The sequence below is a fragment of the Tursiops truncatus genome, chromosome 18, assembly GCF_011762595.2.
Source record: "Tursiops truncatus isolate mTurTru1 chromosome 18, mTurTru1.mat.Y, whole genome shotgun sequence".
Lineage (NCBI taxonomy): Eukaryota > Metazoa > Chordata > Mammalia > Artiodactyla > Delphinidae > Tursiops > Tursiops truncatus.
The window spans coordinates 16,103,729-16,113,450 of NC_047051.1; the positions used below are offsets into that span (position 1 = coordinate 16,103,729).

The window sequence follows — 9,722 nt, forward strand, 5'->3', positions numbered from 1 at the left end:
TTTTCATTATTTTATTTATTTACTTATTTATTTTTTGGTAGGGCCACACAGCATGTGGGATCTTAGTTCCTCAACCAGGGTTGGCACCCATGCCCCCTCCAGTGGAAGCGCAGAGTCTTAACCACTGGACCTCCAGGGAAGTCCCTCTCCCACTGTTTTTTAAAGGAGTAAAATAGATGCTGCTGTGTAAAAATGACCCCAGGCTTGCGGTCACCTGTCTGGCTTTTCCAATTAGTGTTACTGGCTACATGGTCACCACTGAGATAACAGTGATCTTCTATTTTCATTTCTCACCATTTAACTTAGTTATTTCTTTTCATGTAACTTTCAGAACAATGTAGTACCTAGGAAGGATCAAAAGGAGATTTTATAAAGTTTGGTTTATTACGTCATTTTCATTTTTATTAACATTTTATTGAAGTAGAGTTCATCTACAATGTTATATTGGTTTCAGGTGTATGGCATAGTGATTCTGTATTTTTGCAGATTATACCCCATTATAAATTATTACAAGATAATGTCCATAATTCCCTGTGCTATACAATATATCCTTGTTGCACAGTAGTTTTTATCTGTTAATCCCATACTCCAAATTTGTCCCTCTCTCCCTCTCCTTCCCTTTGGTAACCACAAGTTTGTTTTCTATGTCTGTGAGTCTGTTTCTGTTTTGCTATTATGCCATTTTGAAGTCATAATTTGTACTGCAATACACGTCTTTGCTTCTTAAAGCTATGGCACGACTGTTCAGAAAGAGTCCTCTCATCGTGGAAAGATTACCGGGTTTCTTCATCATCATTAGTTACTTTTTTTTTTTTTTTCTTTTTTTGCGGTACGCGGGCCTCTCACTGTTGTGGCCTCTCCCGTCGCGGAGCACAGGCTCCGGACGCGCAGGCTCAGCAGCCATGGCTCACGGGCCCAGCCGCTCCGCGGCATGTGGGATCTTCCCGGACCGGGGCACGAACCCGTGTCCCCTGCATCGGCAGGCGGACTCTCAACCACTGCGCCACCAGGGAAGCCCCATCATTAGTTTCTTACCACACATTGCACACATGTTACATAGCAGATCCTGGGCTGGGTGCTGAGGCCACAGAGCTGCAATCCACCTTCCTGACCTCTGTTTACTTAGACTAGTCAGCAGAGGAGACAGACAAATCACCATCTGCTAAGAACACAACAGAAGTTTGCACAGGGGCTGGGGAAGTTTCCTCGCCCATCCTGGAATGTCAGGAAAGTTTTCTGTGGGGATGTAATGTCTGAGCTGAGAGTTTTAAGGATATGAATAATGGTAGGAATTAAGCAGGTGAAGAAGTGGCGGAAGAGTGTTCCAGGAAGAGGGAACAGCATAGCAAAGAAAGAATGGAGAGAAAATTCTACCTTCCTACGTGTCTTCGCCTCTCTAGGGCGAGGCCAAATTCTTACTCATCACTGCATCTCTGGTGTCTGTCTGGCATGTCATAAGTATTCATGAATATTTGTTGAACTTAAATGAACTGAACTGCAAGGTCTTTATTGCTGGCAATAGGATTGTGGCCAAAATAGAAGTTCCTGTTCTCGTGGTGCATATGTTCTAGACAGGCATTACTATGAGTTAACATTTACTAAGCATTTCCTGCCTGCCAAGTACTGTCCAAAAGCTTTATGTATTCTCTCATGCAATCTTCACAAAAAGACTTTAAATAGGTATAATAATATTATCCCAATGTTACTGTTGAGGACGCAGAGAAGTTAAGAAACTTGTCCAAGCTTACCCAGCTTGTGGGTGGTGGAGCTGGAATTCAAAGCTGGGAGATCATGGCTTCCAGAGTGAGTCTTAACCTCTACAGTTAGCATTTCAAGAATTTTTAAATGCCTTTTCAGTCTTCCTTTTAGAAAACGAAATAAAAAGAAATTCTAAATGTCCATTCTCCTTCCATCCCTTTGCTATTTATTGACCGAAGACTTAATTATTTGGCATAAACATGTAAGAATAGTGGACATTTTGAAAAGTGAGAGTAGGGTTAAAATGAAAGATAATATGATCTTTAAAAAAAAAAGTAAAGAGGAGATAACGGTAATATCAGATATCAAAATGCATTTAGAATTATAGTGATTAAAATATAAGGCATGGTGACTATAGTTAATAATGCTCTACTGTATATTCAAAAGTTGCTAAGAGAGTAGATCTTAAAAGTTCTCATCACAAGAAAAAGAATTTGGGCCTTCCCTGGTGCTTCCAATGCAGAGGGTATGGGTTCGATTCCTGGTCAGGGAACTAAGATCCCACATGTCGAGGGGCGCGGCCCACAAAAAAGGAAAAGAATTTGTAACTACGTGTGGTGATGGATTACTAAACTTATTGTGGTGATTGTTTTGCAATATATATAAATATTGAATCATTAGATTCTACACCTGAAACGATTATAATGTATGTCAATTATATCCCAATTTAAAAAAAACAAGAAAGAAAAAAATATCTATTTAGTGTAAGCACAGATTTGGGTCCTTCTGCTGCCATTTTCCTCCTCTCCCAGACCCAAGGATTGGTAGGAAAAATGAGAAGGAATTCCCATTTAGGTAAAAGGAATCATAAACAAATAAATACAAAGTCTGCAGCTGTCCGCATTCACTCAGTATTTCCCAATTATAAACCAGCTGTCCTCACATCAGATCCCAGAGAACTGAGAGGGAGTTGGATCCCATCTTAAGAAAATTACTGACAAACTGATTTTTTTTATATAGTGAGAACTTTAAAATTTTGTATAAATGAAATAAACACATTTTTAATTATTTGATTTGCACATTAAATTTCATGGATATATAGTGTGTATTTCACCAAACTGGCAACTCAGAAGTATTAAATATAAAACTCTTGGGACTTCCTTGGTGGTCCAGTGGTAAAGAATCCACCTTCCAGTGCACGGGATGTGGGTTCAATCCCTGGTCAGGGAACTAAGATCCCATATGCCACAGGGCAACTAAGTCCATGCGCCACAACTACTGAGCCTGAATGCCGCAAGCTACAGAGCCCATGCACTACAGAGCCCACATGCCACAACTAGAGAAGAAAACCCGCTCTCCACAACTAGAAAGGAGCCCACGCGCTGCAGCTAAAACCATCCCGCCTGCCCTGCATGCTGCAACAAAGACCTGACACAGCCAAAAATAAAGATAGATAAATAAATAAATAAAAATAAATATTAAAAAAAAACCCCAAAACCTCTTGAATGCCATATTAACTTTCCTGATTCTGAGAAAGAGGTTCTAGAATGGAAGTCCCTCATAGTCCTCTACCAAACTTGTCCTGCTATTTAAAAATTATAAATTTAGGGCTTCCCTGGTGGCACAGTGGCTGAGAGTCCGCCTGCCGATGCAGGGGACGCAGGTTCGTGCCCCGGTCCGGGAGGATCCCACGTGCCGCGGAGCGGCTGGGCCCGTGAGCCATGGCTGCTGAGCCTGTGCGTCTGGAGCCTGTGCTCTGCAACAGGAGAGGCCACAACAGTGAGAGACCCGCGTACCGCAAAAATAAATAAATAAATAAATAAATAATTATAAATTTAATATAAAAGTTATCAGTTAAAAATAGGTTAAGTAAAATAAAGTTAGGCAACTTTACTACCCAATGGCCATATTCCTCCCACTTAAGGACTCTAAGCTGAGCATTACGTTATTTAGAAAGTTATCCTAACAAGGAAAGACAACTGCTGGCTGCCTTATGAAGGACAGATTGGAAAGGGACAAAGCTGGAGTCAGGAGAGCAGTCCAGGTTGGAGATGATGGAGCAGTAATTGAGGAACTGGAGAGAAAGAGACAAATTCAAGAGATTTTAAAAAGTCTTGATAGGATTTTACTAACTGAGAATAGAAGACAGAAAGAGAGGATTTGAGTGAAGGAGCTGAGGATCAGACTCAGATATCTGGCTTGTGTGCTTGGGTGGGTCATGGGATCATCAGACAAAATAAGAGCCCAGGAGGAGCAGGTGCTGGGGAGTGGGCGGGGGGGAAGATGAGGACTTTGAATTGGGACATGTTGAATTTGATGTGTCCGTGTGACCCACAAGTAGAAATGTCCATTAGGGAGTTACTGTCCTAGGGCCCAGAAGAGCTCTGGGATGCCTGGGATATCTAGGCAGAAAATTTAGGGAACTATCAGATTGTAGGTGGAATTGGAAGTATGAGTTGGTCAGGATCACCAAGGGAGAGTGTGAATGAATTGAAGAGGAAGGGTGAGGGTGGAGCCCTAGAGAATGTAAGCATTTAAAGGGTTAGGAGTTGTAGACCGAGAAGAAATCATCAGAGGTAAGCAGGAGACCAGGAGAAAGTGATGTCCCAGTTACCAAAGAAGAAGGGACTACAGAAAGAAATGTGGTCAATGGTCAATGACACAGAGACAGCGTGTATATCAAAGACTAAGAATGATACAGACTAAGGTGATACAGATGTCACATCTGCCATCTGCGGGGGTAGCTTCCCAATTCAAGTGGGGTTGGAAGCCAGATTGAAGTGGGTAAAGTAGTGAACCAGAGGGTAGTAAAGAGGCAGTGATGGTTCCATAGACTGATCTTTGCAGAAGGTTGTCTGTGAATGGAAAGAGAGTTTGTGTAGAAGACAGAAGGCCTTTTTTTCTCCTTAAAGATAAAAAGCTTGGGCTTGTTCATAGGCTAAGGGAAGAAAGCAGTAGGGAGGGAGAGATTGAGGATACAGCATAAAACGGATACATGAAAAGACTGAAACATTAAAGGAGATAAGAAAAGTTGGTATCCTGAGCAGCTTTGAGTAAGTGGTTAGATACTCTCTCAAATGAGATGGAAGAAGGGAAGGACAGGTATAAATGAAGATAAATCTGTAGTTGGGTAGAAGAAGGGCAAGAGGTTGAGGGAGTTCCCATCTGCGGATGATTTCTGGGGAACGGTCATGAGGAGAGTGGTAAAGATTTAGAAACACTGTTTAGAAATTTAGGTTTGAGGTGGCTGTTTAAAGACACATGGGATGACTGCACAGCAGTGCAGAGGATTTGTCTGTGGTTGTAGGTCACAAACTTATAGTTGCGCTGATTTGCAATGGATAATACTGATTGCCTAGTCACAGAGGCATGTAAGATCAGACTGGAATTCCAACCAGATTGATACAGGCAGTGGAGTTATAGTCTTTTTTTTTTTTTTTTTTTTTTTCCAGTATGCAGGCCTCTCACTGCTGCGGCCTCTCCCATTGCGGAGCACAGGCTCCGGACGCGCAGGCGCAGCGGCCATGGCTCACGGGCCCAGCCGCTCCACGACATGTGGGATCTTCCCGGACCGGGGCACGAACCCGTGTCCCCTGCATCGGCAGGCGGACTGTCAACCACTGCACCACCAGGGAAGCCCTCTCCAAAGCTTGTGATAAAAGTCTGCACACACCTCCCACGTGGTAGTAGGTTAAAAGCAAAGTGCTTCTAGGATGGTAGGTTGCCACAGTTGATGACGTCAGGTGGTAGGTAATCCAGGCCACTTTCCTATGTGGATGAGATAAATTACATGCACAGAGAATGTGATTGTTTTCCAGGGTCAACTGGGTAACCAGACAGTATTGCCAGAAAGCTAGGCCTTTTTGGCCAATGATAGGTGTTCCAGGGCAGGTTATAGTTTCTCCCACTGTGCATGGAGTCACTTTAGAAAAAATAGAACCACACCTCCCCATGTCTCCCCACATCTCATCATACCTGACCACGCCTCCCCATGTCTCCCCACGTCTCACCATACCTGACCACACCTCACCACGCCTCCCCACACCTCATCTCATAATAGCTCACTACCCTCACCTCTCCCCACACCACCAGGAGAAGGCTGCCTCATGCTGAGATGGGCACTTGGAAGTGAGTTCTGCAGCACTCAGGCAAGCTGTGGAGCCAACAGGCAGGAAGAGAATGGAAGCAACCCCAGTAACAGCAGTCAAACGCGGGCACAGAGTACACCCTTATAGGAAAAGATGCAGGACCAAGTGTATGCCAGAGGGAGGGACCAAAAAGCAGGATGGATAAAACAGGAAAGGAAGGGGAGGGGAAAATAAAGAAACAAAGTGAATTTGTAAAAAAACTTTACCCTAAGGTCAAGAACACCTTGGTGCTAGTGGCAGGAACTGACACCCTGCCTCTCTGGGTGGGTGTTTACGTTCTCTTAAGGCACCAACCAAGAAGGATAGAGTTACTGCAAGTACTGCAATGGCTTTAATGATACCTATGTCAAAGAAGTAATCTAAGAGGATAAAATGAAAAACAAAGGACTTGGGACTTTAAGTAGTGGAGTCATATATTTTAACTAGTTGGATATATTTCATTTAATAAGTTGGTTATAATTCTTTCCCTATTATATTAAGTTGTTTTTAAGGAGTCCCTTTTCCTTTTAAAACTTTTCCACTTAAGAATACTAACACATTGTTGCTTGATTCTGAAATATCTGACTCCAGATGGATTCTACAAACCCTCCTTGCAATCATTGATCTGGTTCCAGATGGAGAGGAGATGACTGAGTGGATTTACCTGTGCTCCTGGAAACCTGGGCAGAGAGAAGAATGGAATGAAAGCTGCTGAATTAAACTCAGAATAGGGATGATTTATAAGAGTATCTTCTGTTGTGGAATAGATACGTAAGGGGAAATCTATTTTGTGTTGTCAAACAAATTAGTAATTAAAACTGATTCCTGGTCATTGATTTTTGATTCCATGTTCTTTTCAGTTGATATTAGTTATAATTTTTAGAAGAACAATCAAGATTGAGTGCTTACTATGATAGTTATCTTAGACTTTTAGAGAGATGTTACTTTGGAAATCTAGTCGAGATTTCCTTTAAAAGCAACCCTTTTAAAGGAAGTCGAGAGAGGGGACTCTCTGTGGTGGCAGGAGCAGGACCAAAACCTGGGCATTCTGATTTCATTATATCAACATTTGATGCTGCTGTGGCTGGGTCCCCCCAAAAAACAGGCTCTGAGACAGATCTGCATGTAAGAAATATACTGGGCAGTGCCCTGGGGACTAGCACAGAGGAGGGCAGAGAGAGGAGTGACTTAAAATGCACTTAAAATGCAAAGGTAAGTGGTTCCCCAGGTTGTCTGAAGCTGGGATGGTCCTTCTGAGTTATCCTGCCTCAAGGCCAGGGCCTGGAGCCTCTAATACTTGCTCTCTCATCAACCAGTCATTGGATAAATGCTGTGTTCAGGGAGGGAGCATGACCTTGGGGGGATGGCAGTCTTTGGCTGAGGGCAATCCTGGGAGGAGTACTTCACTGAAGGCTGGGGGTCACCATCGCTCCCAGAATCTGGGGAATACACTGAAGAAGAGCACACCCCAGCCCTCACCATAAAAACCAACACTAGCTTGGTAAAGATGCTTTCACATACGTCCACTTGACTTCCCCCACTGGTCAACAAGACCCCTGTTGATAGATCCCTGATTTAAATCGGGCTCAAAAGAAGCATAACATGGATCATACTGCTATGACCCCATCAGGAGCTCAAGAATATGTACTGATAGACAAAAATCAAAGAAATTAATTATCATATTAACTGCAGTTTGAAGAGAGCAACTTACATAATGACATTTTTTTTTTCTGCATGAAAGCTATACTTTGAAATTAGGAAAGTAGTTTATCATATTAAATACATCATAATCTTATCATTAGAAAATCTCTTTGCTTTTTGATTGGCTGTTAACCTACATGATTTGGTGGGGAGTGGAAAAAAGAAAAGAAATTAGAAACCAACATGTTATGTTCAGATAAAAGAACATGAGGGTGAGCCTGAAGATATAACTTTCATGAAAGCCTTCCCTGTTGTTCTAATTAATTGCACAGAAGCCTGAGAGGGAAGACCCTGCGAATTTCTAAGTTAGCCTGATATCCTTTCTCATTTGGATTACCAAGGGTGATAAATGAATAAATCAATATCCCCGAAGCATACACTTAAAAACGCTAAACTTTTTATCTCCCTAATAGTTTCTTTTTTCATTAAGAAATAGGATTAAAGAAAATCTGCACATTTAAAGTAGGATGAAGACTTGAAGTCAGAAGGCTATAACAGGAAAATATAAGACATGCTTGTCACAGTAAAAATGTGGGTTTGTATTGAATAGCTCAGGTGTTCTTCTCCCATCTGGAAGATCATTTGTGACAAAGCTCTGTTTACGGTACATATATACCACTGTCTGTGGGCACAAGATAACTTTGATCTAAGGAAAAGAGATCTCCAGGTTTTAAATAGGGCTCCAAACCAGAAGCAAACTTCAAGAATAACAGTAACAACAGAAGAATCCAAACATCTCAAATAGCATTGAAAACTGTAATGAAAGGCTTTTTGTGTCACGGAAGCATCCCCTTGGCAGGCCCAGCTGCAGCTGTTGGGGAACATTCTAAAATGGCAGATGTGACAAAGTGTGGTGGTACCCCTCTTCCAGAGGGCAGGACATCTTGTCTCAGTTACAGGCTCAGGATGAATGTGGTAAAGCAAGGGGCTGCCTCTTCTACTTGAATCCTGACTTCTCAAAATGCCAAACGATCAACTAGTTGAAGCTTCAGCTGAGTTTTAAGGATGTTATATACAGAAAAAAAAATTATTTGGATACATTGAGTCAGAGCTCAAGACAATTTTCATAGAATTTAATAATTTATTTTTTCTTTCATGAATAGTTTGCTAAACAATTTGTGATGCAAAGAAAAGGCAGTGCCTTCCCAAGCAGCACTATGAGGTCGGGGAGAACACGATGACCTGGAGGGACCTTTGCTGGAATTCCAGAACCAGTGGAATTTCAGAAGTGGAATACCATTGTTAGCATGTGCTCTAGCAATGCTGAAATTAGGCAAATAAATACCCTTACCGCATGTTCCCAAACCACCACCTTTACCCGCATTGTGAAGTCACATTCAGAATTTTCTTGCTTCCATTCTCTTGAATGAGAGTTGCCTTCACCCTAGTCCCCAGTGTCTTTCCTGGAACCACATGATTATCTTGTCTACAAGTTATTATGGTGTCATGTAGATAGATGGAGCATGCTCAGATTCCCTTCCCTGCCCCCCACAAAAAGAACCCCAAAATCCTTTAAAAATAAATAAGAAACCTTTTAAAAAAAGAATGCTGCCGGGGGACTCTCTACTTGGCTCTGCTACTTTGGAAACGTAGACCTTGATTCAAATTTATTGCCCACCTTGGCCAGGTATGTGTGTAGTGTGTATATATATAAAACAATACCAGAGGGGTTTGAGGGGTTTGTTAACTTGGAATTTATAAAGAGCACAGCAAATTTTGTTGACAGTGAAATTATTTCTCTGGAACTAGAACAATTTTGTATAGAAATAGATAATTTGCTTTGTATCAATGCTTTTTTTCCCCCAAACAAATTAAAAGGTTTCTGATATCATTCTCCAGATCTTTTTAGTGAGATCTCTTAGGATGACTTTTTTTTTTTTAAGTTTGCTTGCCAAACCTTACATATGTGGTGAAAACCTTCAATCAACAGCATCTTCAACAGCTCTCAAGCTGTGCGGAGACCTGACCACAGGTCTCTATACCAGCCTCCTTCCTCTGCCTACCACAGTCTGGGGACTCTTCCTGGTCTCCACTTTTTTTTTTGCGGTACGCGGGCCTCTCACTGCTGTGGCCTCTCCCGCTGTGGGGCACAGGCTCCGGACGCGCAGGCTCAGCGGCCATGGCTCACGGGCCCAGCCGCTCCGTGGCATGTGGGATCCTCCTGGACCGGGGCACGAACCCGTGTCGCCTGCATCG

The 9,722-nt window shown here is 42.4% G+C and overlaps 1 long non-coding RNA gene across 8 annotated transcripts in view; it reads left to right on the top strand.

Annotated features, from left to right (window-relative positions):
* The window catches only part of LOC109550229 (uncharacterized), a 42,128-nt gene extending 35,466 nt beyond the window's left edge, over positions 1-6,662 (top strand). For 7 of the 8 annotated variants that reach the window (XR_012327645.1, XR_012327647.1, XR_012327643.1 and 4 more), the window contains one exon: positions 5,151-6,662. This is a non-coding gene — a long non-coding RNA (uncharacterized lncRNA). The remainder of the gene's footprint in view (positions 1-5,150) is intronic. The other variant, XR_012327649.1, reaches the window with a different exon arrangement.
* The last annotated feature ends 3,060 nt before the right edge of the window (positions 6,663-9,722 follow it).